The sequence below is a fragment of the Phalacrocorax aristotelis genome, chromosome 8 (assembly GCF_949628215.1).
Source record: "Phalacrocorax aristotelis chromosome 8, bGulAri2.1, whole genome shotgun sequence".
Taxonomy (NCBI): Eukaryota; Metazoa; Chordata; class Aves; order Suliformes; family Phalacrocoracidae; genus Phalacrocorax; species Phalacrocorax aristotelis.
This window is the reverse complement of record NC_134283.1, coordinates 30532580-30547025: the sequence shown is the minus strand read 5'-3', so window position 1 is coordinate 30547025 and position 14446 is coordinate 30532580. Positions and strand designations below refer to the sequence as shown.

At 44.5% G+C, this 14446-nt stretch overlaps 2 protein-coding genes across 3 annotated transcripts in view; one reads left to right on the top strand and one right to left on the bottom strand.

Moving 5' to 3' along the window:
* Nucleotides 1-14446, top strand: part of KCNMB1 (potassium calcium-activated channel subfamily M regulatory beta subunit 1) — a 189168-nt gene that overhangs the window by 23106 nt on the left and 151616 nt on the right. The window lies entirely within an intron of this gene.
* KCNIP1 (potassium voltage-gated channel interacting protein 1) overlaps nt 1-14446 on the bottom strand; it is a 299356-nt gene that overhangs the window by 271738 nt on the left and 13172 nt on the right. The gene's annotated exons all lie outside the window — the stretch shown is intronic.

The following is a 14446-nucleotide window of genomic DNA, read 5'->3' as shown; positions in this document are numbered from 1 at the left end:
TCATCAGAAGTTCAAAAAATGCCAGAAGAAAGGTGTCTGTGCAATACTATTTGGAATCTGCATATGCCTTATGGAGTAAACAAATATTATTCTTAAGTAGGGCCCTGGTTTTATCCCTCTGGAGGGACGGAAAAGCTTTAGGAATAACCCCCTGGGCTGTATCCAGTGAGGTTACTCTCTGTGGGAATGTTGGGTTCTCCCCCGGTTTAGGAGTGAAAGGTGAAGAGGGAGGAAGGAAACTGCAAGAAAAGGAATAGATGGTCTCAAAATTGGATAACATTATTCTCCTGGAGAATGGGCTGCACAGCTCTTGTTAAATCACTAATTGCAGAAATAGTCACTAATTGCATGTTCATCATTCTGTGCTCAGCATGAGAGGCTGGGACTTGATTTGTAAAATGTTTAGTACTCAACAGCTCCAGCTGAAGTTGATGTGAACTGTGCTTTGATCCCCTAAAGCACTACAAAACAGGGAATAACTTGAAAAGTGATGCCATGGTTGTTCCCTCTGCGTGCCCAAGCACTGGCATGCTGATGGTTCATGTGATCACAGCCTCACCGCACTGGAGTGCTGTCAGGATAAGTGCATTTGGGCTTATAGAGACTGGGTGCTACAGTGATGGACAATTCAGGACAGTGAATGCCATTACCCACTTACACTTTTGGAAAACACTTTTCTATGGCATTTGTGAGACTTCAAACTGACCATTAACTTTGGAAGTTATGCTACAGATACCCTGACCTATAGACAGACACATTAAACATACCAAAGACTTTCATCTCCAAACAATATACCTCTAAGCACAGCATCCTGTGAAGTTAACAAACCTCTCATGGGCGTTTTGCTGCTCTACAGAAATCAGCATTAAACCCTGTCTGGAACCTGCTCCAGGTTAACTCTTGGCTGGCAGCTCCTGCAGGTGGGAAGAAACACTCTTCACAGATGCTTTCTTCTCGGCAGCATGCTGATTTCTCACAAGCCACTAGAACAAAACTCTCAGAATAATGTTCCAACCTTGTGTTAACCACAGTGGTGGTACAGCCTTGAACCAACTGCGAAAGCATGGGCACTGCAGACAGAGTGATAAACTGGGAGAGAGAGTCTGTCACCTCTTTGAGCAACATGCAGAATGTTTAATGCATTTCCAAACTACAGACGGCATTCCTCTCCTCATCCGCCTTCCCTTATGCAGGGCACACAAGTAGGTGTTTTATCTTCACCAGGTAAAAACTGAAGCATGAGAAAGCACCTTTTCAAACAGAGAGAGCTTTCACTTGTTATACTTCATATCCCAAGTTCAGTATGTGCTTGTTGTAGTGACAAAGGTCAGAATCCTTGCCTGGAAACAGCTGGGATATATTCCTAAAGGATTTGGAAGAAATTATGCCACAGAGGAACCAAAGAGGGTGGTCCACATTTCTAACACATACTAAGCTTTTATACTGTAGCTGTAATTGAATAATAGATAAAATCCACCTCCACAGAGGCTGTTACTGAGCTAGGGCAGTCTGTCAAGCTTTAGGGACAGGAGGAAGGTGCTGGCTGTCTGTGCAGCCACTCACCTCCACCGGGTACCCTGGAAAGGGAACCAGGAGAAAGAATTGTAGAGTGAAACTGCAAAGCACAAGAGAAAGGAAGAAGGTGGGAATGTTTCCCCGTTCCCTTAATATATGTCACAAAGCATTTCACCATCATTTTTACTAGATTTTGCAGAATACTGGTATTCTTTTCACCCACTACCAACATATCTACTTTTTTTTTTCCATACAGATGAATCTGACGATTTTTGGAATATGCTTCTGTCCTTCAGGCATATTTTTCAGACTCTTTCCAACCTCAACCAGCAGAAACGTACTTCCCAGTCTCCGAAAATACCCACCATATTTTCCTAGTTCTTTGCTTTGTTCCTTTATTTCATATAAAGCTACAATAAATATCATGCATTTATTAAAGTCACGGTGAGCACCTGAGAGAGCCCTGTTGTCATGGCACCTCCAGGGACTTGCCATGGTAAGGGCAGAGAGGCTTCTGCTAGGCAAAATAATAACTGTTTTAAGGAACACACATTTAACAGACTGACATGCCTTAAAGCACCTCTGTGCCACTGTGTAAGGTATTTTTAACTAAAAGCTGAGTTTGTGTAAAGTGGATGTTACATACACGAGTAGTCCCTACATGTTTGCAGCACAAGCCATCCAGTGACACAGTGGTCAAGCAGAGCACAGCTAGGATGTCTTTTTAAAGCTGGTTGAAATTTGGTTTTAGTAAGAGAGCTGTTTACCAGTTTTACTTTTAAGTCAATCTCCAAAATTTCTAGGTTTGTTTTTGTTTTGTTTTTAAGAAAAAAAACTTTCTAGATTCAGGCGCAAAAATACAATTTCAGGCTAAAACATACCAGAGCAAGCCTTGCCTTTTCTGCAGAGAAGTCCATAGCTGGAAGCTGAAATTTTGACGGGGCAAGAGAAGATGCAGGTACAAGTCCCATCCTGCCTGCTTCAAAATAAGGTCTCAGCCCAGACACTGCCAGCCCATTTCTCTGGTTGCCTGACACTCTCACCTTTCTCCTTCATGAAAACCTGGTCTGTCTTGGTTTCACCCTTATGTGGAACAAAAGGAAACACTGCAATTTTATCAAATCCTGGTCTACGACTGAACAAGTTTCCCACCAATCTTCTCTGGTTTACAGGTCTTTTGAGATGGGATGGTTTGCATGTGGAGATTTACAGGACACAAATTAGGGGGAAGTGACAGTGTCAAGCAGAGTCTTAGGAAGATCCTACCAGGCAGGGCTTAGCTGTGCCCACCAGCCACTGCCACAAGCTCAACCAAAGAAAGAGCTACTCATCACCTCTTCTGCCTCCTCCCCCCAAAGATGAGCAACTCCTATCCAGAGCACACAAGAGAAAGCCAAACCCTCTCAAGCTGTGGGACTAAAGCCTACTACTGAAGTGAAGAACAGTTCACTCACTACGTTTGAAAAAATGGATTTCACACTTGCCCAGCAACAAGGTAAGAAACATGTATCAACAAGGCAAAAAAATTGTTTTGACATATCCTGCTCCTCTCTAATGGAGTTGAGGTAGGAGGCAGCCCAGCAGGCTCACCAGCCTAAGCCTGTTGTCTGCCCAGTGGGCTGGCATCGGTAGCACAGTTTCAGGACTATCTGGGAGTACAAAGCTACTGGTAAAAATACAGGATGACTAAGAAGCAAGTGGCTTCTCAGACACAGTGCAGGTTACAGGCAATGAGCTCCACAGGGAGCGACACAACTGACACTTCCCTGGGTTCTCCTGACACGAACAACCTTTGATTCTCATAGAGAGATGTACAATTACAATTACTTTATGAAAAAAAATGTGAAATATATTATTAGAGGCAGGAAGAGATAGCGCTGTCACTATGCAACACAAATTACATAAAAAGAACTTTATTACACATCTCTGAAGCTTTGAATATTTGCAAAGACCATCCACTGGTACTATTGGGTGCAAATTTGTCAGCACTGAAGTCTCTGAAGAACTTCATTTCTTGACAGAACTCAAAAATTGCAGTGCTTTTCTTAAACCCACCTACTCTTATGTTTCAGGCTTAAGTTCTTCTCTGGTACCGGCCACAGGTTCCCAAATGCAGAAGGCTTGCGCACTTCCAGCCCATCTAACAGCACCACAAACCGGCTTCAAAGGCTGCATCTTCCAGATGATTAAACACACTGTTGCGTGCCTAGACATTTCCCAGGTGCACTCACAAGCTTTAGCCAACAAAATCCAAGTCTGCTACATATTTTACTATTATTAACAGAGCAAGTTCAGGAGCTCCAATGTATAGGTGTGTTATCCAAACTGCCCCTAACCCAGCTGAACTTTTTGCTCCCTGATGTTTGGAGTATGCCAAAATACTTGCACTGCTTTTGGAGGAAACACTGAAATCCATTTCAAAAGAAGCAAAATTACATAGGAACATACGTATTAGATGAGACAACAGTGAGGATAGGAAATGCTCGGAACACTTGGAATACTCTGGGAACAAGGGAAATACACAGATACACCTTTACAGGCTCCAGCTATTTGTGACTCAGGGACTTCTTGACCTAGAAGTTGCTGTCTTTGTACTTAAGAAAGCCTATTCAAACACACAGTGTACTTGGAGTTTCATTCTACCGTGGAAAATGTTCACCTAAAGCAGCAGCTGATGTCTGATGTAGAGAGCAGGAGGACATGCAGTGTCATGCAGTGGCCTTGAAGCTCTCATTTGCTGTCACTTGGTGTCCCCATGTTATGTGAACTGGACGCCAGCTGCACTGAACAATTCCCAGACTAAACATCATCTCTGAACATCACAAGCCAATTTGGTGAGACAAGTCAAAAGGAAAAGTCTCTGTCATCTTCAGAATGCTATATTAGGCGTGTAAGAAACTGTAAAATTAAGGAATTAATTATAAGTATGGGAAATGTCAATGCCATGAGTGATTATATTGTAATTATGGAGAATTAATTTGTCCAATCATGTACAAAGCCAGAACACCAAGTTCCTCCACTGAGGTATTAGACCAAGTCAGAAAGTTATGTTTAGGAACTGCTCTTTAGGGATAAAATCCAGCCCAAAAAACCCAGAGCACAAAGATTTTATACCAAATGCAAACCGCATAAACCCCTTTCAGAGGTTTAAGTGATCCAAAGACTTTTGCACTGGCACCCAGCTGACTCCCTCCTGGATGGGCCTTAAAACTCAAGCAGTGCAGAAAATACTTTTCAACAGGTTATCACAGAGGGAGGGTTGTAGGAGGAATTAGTCTCAAGTTCACTACTAGTTTTGTTTTGTTAGATACTTAAAATCCCATTAAAAACCCAGAGTTCCTGCAGTGAGGAAGAAACCAAATCTGCGTAAAGGTGAAGCTAGAAGCCATCTGAACATTGCACAAAGGGATGGTGTGGAAGGAAGCAAGGACAGAAACACGAGCACGGAAGAGAAACTTGGCGTGGAAGGGAAGCACAGCAGTATCCGCAGACATCTGCAAAGCGGTTCACAGTTTTAGAGTGCTTTGAACCCACAAGCCACTCAATACTGGCCCATGGAGGGAACTGCAATGGCAACCAGGGTCAGAAAGACTTTGCAACATTTTTGGTGATTGCTGTGCCTTGATGAAAACAAATACCGAATCTAGGAGGACAATGGTAGCTGAGGAGTGGGATCCTGGGGCCCACTCTTTCTCAGGTGTAATCTACCACCTTTCCTCCAAACCACACACCTCTGAAAGAAATCTCTGCTCTCCTGAGGAGCTGCGCAGTGCCAGAGCAACAGGAAGGAGTCACAAGTTCCCTCCCACAGCAGGAACAGAGGGGTGGAAAGAAGAGACAGAAAAACATCCAGAGAAAGAAGAGAGGATCAGGAATACAAAAGGGCAGAAACGGAGGAGAATCACATGGCAGGAAAAAAAAGTAGAAATTTTAAAAGAAGCAATTAGAATAATCAGTGCCAAAATTCCTGGAGACCAGCCCAGAGCTTTGGCAGCAGGACAGCACACTGGCAGAATCTGCATCAGGAATAACTTCTTCACCAGCACCCTTTTATTATTCAAAATACAGCACTTTTGAAGCCAGAAAAAGAAGACTGGAAAGTATTTTAAGTGCTTTGTTAAAGGCCTCCGGAGGTGCCTCATGCAGATACAAGCTCACTAATCCTACAGAAAAACTGCAAAGCCCCACCTGTAGGGTGACACTGAGCATTTGCTACAGCACGGAAACCATCCCACCACCCAAAACGCTATTTTACCAGCCCATGACCCATTTTCTGTGTCTACGTGGACAGTAGCATAACCCTGTCATCCTCCACAGCATCCACAGAGAAGTTTCCTTCAGTGTTTTTTAGCTTTGTGAGAAAAACTGTGAGCCTTAACGACTGAAATAGCTGTCTCCGAACTGCCGAGGAGATCCCCCAGTTCCCTGGGTTTTGCTGCTTCTCCGGTTCAGCAAGGGACAGCGAGGGAAGGGAAACGGTGCTGCACACACTACACATCAGGCTAAGCAAGTCAGGATTTTTAGGTACGCATCTCTGAAACCACTGTTTAAGATAACGGTGCTATATCCTGAGCTCCACAGCCTACCAGGGACCAAAGCTGAGGGATCTGGATTACAGGGAATCTTTTCTTGCACTAGCCTAAGGATGGGCTGTGTGAGTTAATTTTTCCCTATCTATTATAGCCATACTTAATCATCAAGCCATGGAAAACAGATTAGCATCCACCAGAAGCACAGGTCATTCCTGTGCCCAGGCAGCTGCCGATGCAGCAGAGCTCCTGCTGCTGTCAGTTTCTGTCCCCACCTGTCCCATCTCACATGGCTTGTGACAACAATAGACCTCAAGGTTTCTGAGACCTGAACTCTTTCTTTATATTAGAGTAATACAATAGTCCAGGCTGCATCAGTCACTGCCTTTCTGGAGAGTTCCTCACTTCTGGTACATGAGACTAAGCACTAAGAATAACACAGCGTGAAGAGTAAGAATAAGCAAAATGCCTATCAGAGGGGTCACTTCCTTCTCCAGCTGAAATCAAGATCTCAGAGCAGTTCTACAGCACATAGATTTCTACGGTCTGATCCAAAAGCTCTCACTGACTGTTCTGGGATGTATCCTACCTGTCTGCATGCTTTTACAGCCTTGTTCAACACAAGTAACTTGTTTCCCTGCCTTTTCTTGGCTGAGCTAGACAGACATTCAGATTCCCTTTGCCATCTTGATAACATTACCTGCTTTCCTTTCTTTCTTTCTCTTTCAGCATTTTCCTGTTACAAATTGATCCAAAACAACTCTTCCTTTGACTAAGACTGGTGAAAATACAGAAATAATGTCAATAATAGAAAGCCATACCATTTTGTTAACATGAAAAAAAAAAGGTCTTGCTTCTTACTTGGAGGAATTTTGCATGCATCCATATGGAAGTATTACGTTGGCTTTCTATAATACTTGTTTCTTAGACTGTATTTAAACTTATAAACACATATAAACCCCGATGAGGCAATCCTGACTGTCCCAGCAACAGACTAATGTTGCACCTAAAAAACCAAACATGGGGGTGCTGCTGACAATAGCTTGTACACTTGTGTTCACGGAGGTGCAGTCCCTTCTCAATGAATTTTCAAGACCCCTTCTTCATTCTGGTCCTAACCTCTTACCATGCTCCTTAAAACAATGCCGATCTACACCAGGGATATACAGGGCTGTAACTCAGGCTGGAACTTCTTGACCTTCTCAGTCATTTCAGTCCTGGATCCCAACAGTGGCTTCCTGAGGCAAGTTAGCCCTGGGTATGGCAGTGAGGGAGTGAAAATATGTATTTTGCCAAGGGCAAAATCCTCATTCCCTTATATTCTTTTCTTAGCTTGTCCCTGAAGCTCAGGAAGTAGTGAAACAGCGAGGACAGCCCATCATACAAAGTAAAACTTGGGACCAGATCTTAGACTTCTTTTTAAGAGTTTAATAAAGTGAACCTTCATCTTTTGAAGGCTTAATCACTTGAGTTCAGGCAAAATCTAATCTGCTTAAATAAGGATGAAAAGAAGTGGAATACTCAGAGATAGGATGGGTACTTCTGAAGTTGGGTAGCTGCAAATTTTTCTCAATACCGATCACTCTTATTCCTACCATGCTTGATCAAAATAAAAAAAGAAAAAGCTTTAGGACAAAGATTCAAAACATTTGTCACCATAAAGGCTACATTACAGATAGACCAGGTCTTTGGATGAAGGCAATAGGGTTTTGGGGGTGTTTTGTTTTTTAAACAAAGAAACCTGCTTTTGACTTTTAAATTTGTGACCTTAATTCAATCATCTTTCTCTGTAAAAAATGGTGCAGTTTCTAAGCAGCACATAAACAGCTTTCTGAGCGGTACACACAATGATCTTGCCGACCTCGCAGTGGTACCAGGCAGCTCACCCCATGCCACTATCCCTAAGGCCATTAAGAGCAGGGATGGTATTTACAGCCTCAGGCAACGCAGTTGCTTTGCTTAAGGTGTGCCTATGAATGCATCATAGTTTGGCAAGCAACAAGGGAAAATGTGTGCCCATACATCCTGTCATTCCAGAGGCTTTCTCTATAGCATGCTGATCAAAGAGCTGTAAGGTACTTATATTTAGCCGTACTAAGTTATAATCCATTTAGGGAAGCAGTCTACAATTTATGCCAAAATAATTTCTTGAGCATAGGCAATGACTGCATTTGGCACAAACTGTACATGAAAACAGCAAAATGGCTGTAAGGTACGATATCCCTGTACATGCCTAAAAGTCAGTGGAGAAAGCCAACAGCTTTCAGCGTGTTCACCCATACAGCAAACTGCAGCCCAGTTTTGCCAAGGCCTGCAACAACAGGATGGAAGAGTACAGCCAGTAATGAAGTGGTCCAGACCCTGGGGAAGGCAAGTGAGAAAAGAGCAGGGTTTGGAGTTGGGAAAGGAGGTGCAGGTATGTACGAAGAGGCAGAGCAGGAGCCCTGTAAGTATCCTGTTGCAGAAGATAGTTTGATACTGGACAAGTTCAAAATAGATTTCGTTTAGTGGTTTAATGACCCTTTTATTTAGTGCAACTTGCCTGGGCAATGGCTAAAGCTTTACAGCAGAAAATCAGCTGAAAAATCTGCCCCTAGAAATACTTGTCAAGTCTTTGGAAAAGCAGGTGGTACCAAACTCCTCAGGTTTCCACAGGTCTTTGTGAATCTGTGAGGTCCAGTTCAAAGCTTTCTCAGAGGAACACTGATGGGAGTTTCATGCATGCGGCGCAACTGCATTCACCAGCTAGAAACTCACCACTGAACTTGACTCTGAATATCTACTGCTACTGGATTTAGTTACTCCAACACTTGGCTTTTAATGGTATACTATTTGCTTGCCACTTGCCAAAACAGTGGCTCCCTCCCACTTCCCTACAATAAAACAATACAAACTGTTGCTGCTGACAATACACCTAATATTTGCAATTAATTACTGAAAATATTTTAAGTTTTGTGGATCCTTCAGTGAAAGATGACAATTACAGAGAAATTTACAATATAAGGTGTGAGTCACAGTAGACAAAATTCCTTGGAGAGCTGGTATCTACAGATATTTAAATAATTCTGTAAATCATATAGACATTGTACATAGAGAAGCTCTTTTAAAGTAGCTGATATGATGATTTCTGCCTCATGTAGGAGAAAATGGATATATCAGAGTGAAGCTGTATTCCTCTTCAACCCTGCACAGGAGCCAAGGCTGATGTTGGGTGATCTATCATCCCACACACTTGCTAAAACTCCTTCAGAAGACAGTAGCAGTGTGTGCTCAGTTGGGCTGGCCACACTTTCTTTTTCCTTTGGCCTGTAGAAATGAAAAATGTCTTTTTGAACAGTACCTTTCAGGGGGAGAAAAAAAAAAAGACATATAAAGTTCAAGAGGTTTGAATCGAGGATGAATTTGGATTCTCCTTTTTGCCCTCTTTTCCACGAGGGAAGGAAGATATCAAAACATGCTTTGTTTTATACCAAGTACAATATTAGCTGTAATAAAAAATTAACTCTAAAGTTGCACCACAATTTTAAAAGTTTCCATATCTTTTGGTACATTTCTGTGATCTGTATTAAGAGTTCAAAAGGACAAAACCCTGTCCTACTTCTGCCCGCCACCCTTGCACAGAAGCATATGTCCTATTTGGCTTTAAAGGAACTTGTGAAAGCTGCTAGAGGGGAAGCTGTCAAACAAAATACATTTTTACCCAGAGGATGAGGACCACACTGTTTATTGCTAAAGTCTCTTCCTTGCTTTCTAACTACTGTTGTTGCAACACCTCTGAAAAAACAGATGCCCGGGGCGCCACTCACCCTCCTTGAGCAAAAGAGGGTTTCCATTGCTTGAAATAGAAATATATTTACAAGCTGGCTACTAAATAAGGGCCCTGTGTTTCCCACACATCTGTAAGTGATAGTGGTGGTATATGGCCATTCAGGCTGACCAACAGGGAATGGGACGCTGCCTTTCAGGGCAGGTGCCTTGAGCCAGGAGAGCCATTGGTGAGTGCTGAGCAGCCTCTGTGCAGTTGGGTACAGGGAGAGCAGCAGGAAGAAGAGAGCCTGCATGGGCAGGGGCTGCAGAGCCCCCCCCCCGCAGGCCTTCTCCCAGGGAGATGGTAAGAAAAAATCCCTTCCCAGCCCTCCGCAAAGACCTGAAGGAAGTGGCAGACGAAAATTTCACTTCCACTCCTTTAAGCAGGTTATTGAAACCGAGGGGAGCAAGAGCTTGTAAATTAACCTGTATACTCATCTTTTCTGCCCTCCTGCAATACCAAAGTGTGCAGCTCCAGACTAAATGGGAAGGGACTCACTGAAGAGAGGTGCATCTGAGGTAGAGCCAGGCCCAAACTTTCCAGGCTGAATCAAGCTCCACGAGACTTGATGAATTTCTGGACAATTAGTTCATGCCTTCAAACTTGTAGGGGAATAGACAGGGATCGGCGACCGGAGGATCACGGGATGTGACGGAAAGATAGACTCCTCCCCATAGGAGTGGCAGGAACAGGAAGCGCAAGAGCTATATAAGCGTGGGACGCAGCTAAATAAACGGACATTTTGTATCCATCATATTGATGTCTGTGCATCACTGTCCCCAGGGTGGGTAGAGCCCTGTGTCCCAGAGATATGCGGCCCAACATAAGTTCTCCCGTAGAAGCGTACAGCTACACAAACTTTTCTCCTAGACTCAGAGGGTGCTGTAAAAGGCAGGCTAATGTTTTTCCTATAGTTACTGAAGTTTAGAAGCTGAGGCTCAGGGAAAACAAGACACGTGCCAGCTTGAGATGTTCAAATTGAAAATCCTGCATATGTTCCAGCTGGGAAGGAAGGAGCATTTGAGGACTGGATTTTAAAAATCTGCATTTCTATTTTATGGAGGTGGTAAGGGTGACTAATTAGAGCCCTGCAAAAATAAGGCTATCCAACTTATTTACAGTGTTCCCCTACACTGCCATGTGTCAGCAGGTTTAGCACCCAAGACTGTTCGCCAATAAATCCCTTCTGTAATGGGATGTCAACAGCAAACTGTATTACAGCGAACATCAACAGAAAACAGTAACACAAGTGATTTTCCTCACATTTGTGAGCAGTTTCATTCTGTAAATATCTCCTTTCCTATTGCAGTCCAATAAACATCTCTAAGATGGAAGCAGAATGCAGGTGAAAACTCATTTCTGGTGTTGAGACTGAACTTAGGAATGTAAAATCTCTACAGTCATTCCTCTAAATTCTCTTTAATGCTGCAAACATCTTACTTATGCTTTAGGTTTTCTGCTTCAAAGCTACACAAGCCTGCCGAGACTCCAAGCACGTGCACTCGGCTGCATGCTCCAGGAGCGCGTGTCCCAGAAATGCATATGCATGAAACAAAGAACCAAACAGCAGGGAAAAATGTTTTGCTCCATTTTCTGGAATGCCTACAATGAAAACAGAGGAGGGAAAGAGAACATTTTGGCAACATCTCCACATTTATGTGGACCGTGAAATGCAAATCAATTTGAAGCTCTTTTAGTAGTACAAGAAATATCCAGACAACGAATGCGTTGTTCTCTGGGAACCAGACCTAGAAATCACCTTAATATTAACTTTGTTAGAATTTATTTAAGTCGTACTCTGCGGTCTTCTCTGGCACAGACACTAACGCCTCCATCTCTCTCTGTCTGGGCTGCTCTCTCCCTGCTGCAGGTGCCTTCACACCACCTTTCACAGCAGCAAACAGGTTAAAATCCAAAATGCTATTTACTGAAAGATCAGACTCAGAAAACGAGGGAAACGAGAAGAATAGAAAATGTACATTAGTTCACCCTGTCACTTAGCTCGAGGTAACTTCAACTTGACTAAAGGTACATTGCCCTGAATCAGATTAAGGAGACATTTCAAATTGCACACAGAATTGAAAACGTAAGGATTTAAGCAGTTACAGCTGAGTTCTGTTCACTCTGAACAGTATTTAATGGTAAATGGCACAGAGATCTCAGGAAGGTGATGCCGATTTCCATGCACACACGGCCCAGCCTGGCCCTGTAGGTTCCCAGCTTTCTCTGTCCGTTCCCACATCAGGACAGACTCAAATATTACCACTTCTTAATGACGACACATGTTCTCATTGGCGCCCTACATCCACTGTGCACACCTATTCCTGGTTTCAAAACATCACTGCAAGAAATCCCTTCCCCTGTGTGACAGGCACCTCCTCCAGCAGTTCAGCATGCCCGGGAGCATCTCTTACCCACCTCCCATCTCACTTTTCCCTCCAAACCTGGTGCAGGACAGCACAGGCTCTTACCACACCGGAAAGGTAGCAATGGGAGACGGCCAAGCTGTTCCACTACAACGTTGCTTAACGTGCCAGTATTACGAGAACCACCACACTATCCTGAGCTCCTTCAAGTACAAAGGATTAAACTTGTTCATTCTCTTCTGTCCATGTATCTGGTAAGATACACCAAGAGGTGCAGACAAAATGAACTCTCCCAAACTGTTGGAAAGGATCATAATTTCCATGACAAGATGGGGAACAAGCATTTACCTGGCCACTTTGGGAAGAGACCTATGCTTGCAGCTATCTGTATTGGGTTTGCGTGCCAAGGTTTTGGTAGCAGGGGACTACAGCTACTGTGAGAAGCTGCTAGAAGCTTCCCCTATGTCCAATAGAGCCAAGGCCAGCCGGCTCCAAGACAGACCCACCGCTGGCCAAGGCTGAGCCCATCAGCGACAGTGGTAGTGCCTCTGCGATAACATAGCTAAGAAGGGGAAAAGCTGCTGTGCAAGAGCAGACAGAGGAGAGGAGTGAGACCATGTGAAAGAAACAGCTCTGCAGACACCAAGGTCAATCAAGAAGGAGGGGGAGGCGGTGCTCCAGGAGCCAGAGCAGAGATTCCCCTGCGCCTGTGGTGAAGACCCTGGTGAGGCAGGCTGTCCCCCTGCAGCCCATGGAGGTCAGTGGTGGAGCAGATATCCACGTGCAGCCCATGGAGGACCCCACGCTGGAGCAGGTACATGCCAGAAGGAGGCTGAGACCCTCGGGGAAGTGTCCTGGAGCACTGGAGCAGTGTCCTGGCAGGAGCTGTGGACCCGTGGAGAGAAGAGCCCCCAAACTGGAGCAGGTTTGCTGTCAGGACCTGTGACCCCACTGGGGGCCCACGCTGGAGCAGTTCATAAAGAACTATAGCCCGTGGAAAGGACTCATGTTGTGAAGTGCATGGAGGATTGTCTCCTGTGGGAGGGACCCCAGGCTGGAGCAGGGGAGGAGTGTGAGGAGTCCTCTCTCTGAGAAGGAAGGAGTGGCAGAGATGACATGTAATGAACTGACCACAGTCCCCATTCCCTGTCCCCCCTATGCCACTGGGGAGAAGGTAGAGAAAATCGGGAATGAAGTTGAGGCTGGGAAGAAGGGAGGAGTGGGGGGAAGGTGTTTTAAGATATAGTTTTTATTTTCTTATTACCCTCCTCTGATTTGATTAGTAATAAATTAAGCCAATTTCCCCAAGTTGAGTCTGTTTTGCCCATGGCAGTAATTGGTGAGTGATCTCTCCCTGTCTTTACCTCAACCCATGAGCCTTTCAATACATTTTGTCTCCCCAGTCCAGCTAAGGAGGGGAGTGACAGGGTGACTTGGTGGCACCTGGCGTTCAGCTAGGGTCAACCCACCACGCTACCGCAGCATCAGGTAGCCTGTCCACAGCACTGCCAGCCTCCTGAAGCTCAACCCTGAAACTACCAGCAACATCATATCTGCTAGTTGCTGGCAGAAAACAAAGCAGGTGGTGACATTACAGAAGACAACAGCAACATCCCTGGGACGTGCTTTTCAAAAGTGGCCTTTGTTATTCCAACCATCCTATCGCTGTCACATAACAGCAGTGATTACTAGCTGAGTAAGACCAGAGCATTACTCCACAGAGAAAAGCTTCTGTAGGTGAATGCTGTGCCAGAGTAGCTGCCCTTCACCACTGGCAACAGCTGCAGCGAGCTCCCGGGCCAAAATCTCCGTCTACGGCGAATCCACATGTACAATATCTACCTTGTGTGGTACTCAGCAGGGTGGTATCTGTGCTGACACTGGAAAAAAAGCACTCACAACATGAAAAACGATGCCTTAGCTTTGACCTCTGACTCTCCTAAATCTCACGTGCTTGGTAGCTATCTCGTAACGCTTTACAAAATACAAAACTAAATCAGAGCAAGCAGGAAAGTGACAAGGTATTAACTTAGGCAAAACTCTATGGCTGTAACAGTTGTTGCACAAAAAAGGTCAGCAAGCCGGTGAGGAGGACCAAGGGTGCCAAACCTCACACCAGCAAATGCAGAGCAGTGGGTGCTGCACCAGAAGGCTGCGCTGCCATCCAGCGAGACCTGGACAGGCTAGAGAGCTGGGCCACGGGGAACCTGATGAAATTCAACAAAAAC